Here is a 1,255-nt window from a genome sequence, read left to right as displayed (position 1 = left end):
ATTTATCTCTTTCCTTGTTCTAGAAGCAGGGCAACAACAAGCTAAAGTTCTTTAGTGGCTGGAAGCGCCCCAGAAGACATGACAGTCTGAATCAAGGGACTCCTCTGAAAAGCAAAGAGCAAACAGTGTCTTCTAACATGTGCGTTTGTTTGTTATTTATTCCCTCCCTCCCTCCCTCCCTCCTTCCTTCCTTCCTTCCATGGTCTGAAGTTTCATGGTCTTTCCTCTTCCCTTCCCCCAGTTTCAGCCATCCAGATCCAGGAGATGAACCTGGTCCTTCTCAGTCCATGGCAGAGGAGCAACCTCCCTCCAAGACAGTAAGTAATATGGCAGCCCTATGCCCGACCAATTCTCCCCTTTTGCATCACTCCTGAAAAAGGCCAGACCTCACTAGCCTGCCACCCTCCAGGCCCTTTGGGTGGGCAATGCATCCCAGGGCAACCAGGTTGGCTGGACTGGGGAGGGGGGCATTGTGAGCCTGGCCATCCCAAGGTCTCTGGGGGGGACTCATTTATCTCTTTCCTTGTTCTAGAAGCAGGGCAACAACAAGCTAAAGTTCTTTAGTGGCTGGAAGCGCCTAGGAAACCCCTCTGAAATTCATGGGGTCACCAGAAGTCAATAAGAGACCTGAAGGCACAAACACATATAAAGTAGAAACCCCATAAAGTCCCTGTTTCCTTTTATTTGTTTGTTAGTTGTCTGTTTTACTCTGCTTGCCTCCCCTTTGCCAGGGGTTATTAATGAACCCCCCCCCCCCATTTCAGATTTCCAGAGGCAGGAGATGCTGATCTGTCCAACTCTCAAGAGTTCAGTGGAAGACCAGCCTCCCTCTGAGCCAGTAAGTAAATATGATAATCCTGTTGATCCACAGGATCTTCAGTGTTTAGTGGTGTTCAGATCCATCCTTCTTTTTTCCTTCTTAGGCTTCTCTGCCGTTGGAAGATGATCTCTTAGTGGACAGAGACATAGAGGAACTCAATGTAAATCTGAATCACTCAGAGAGGTACCTATGTATTGGAAAAATTATGGCATGCTTAAAATTGCAACAGAATGGCCTGCCCTCCCCCTTGCTGAGTTTCTGCCCATTTTCCAGAATCTTGAGAGAATCCCCGGAGACTGTGACTCTGACTGTATTTGTCTTGTTTCTCCTCTGACCATTGAGAAACCATCCCTACCAACTCAGGGTTACCTCCTGCCTTTCCCTTTCCTTAAATAATCAATAAATAATTAAAAATCTGATGGTTGCCACTCGAAC

At 47.2% G+C, this 1,255-nt stretch overlaps 1 long non-coding RNA gene across 1 annotated transcript; it reads left to right on the top strand.

The window, feature by feature from the left end:
- The first annotated feature begins 244 nt into the window (after positions 1-244).
- On the top strand, positions 245-1,008 carry LOC121927955. Its single transcript, XR_006103404.1, has 3 exons — positions 245-317; positions 765-838; positions 924-1,008. It is a non-coding gene; the product is annotated as an uncharacterized LOC121927955 (long non-coding RNA).
- Positions 1,009-1,255: the final 247 nt, after the last annotated feature.

The sequence above is a fragment of the Sceloporus undulatus genome, chromosome 1 (genome assembly GCF_019175285.1).
Source record: "Sceloporus undulatus isolate JIND9_A2432 ecotype Alabama chromosome 1, SceUnd_v1.1, whole genome shotgun sequence".
NCBI classification, from domain to species: domain Eukaryota; kingdom Metazoa; phylum Chordata; class Lepidosauria; order Squamata; family Phrynosomatidae; genus Sceloporus; species Sceloporus undulatus.
The sequence above is the reverse complement of the archived record's forward strand: the minus strand, read 5'-3'. Positions and strand labels throughout refer to the sequence as shown.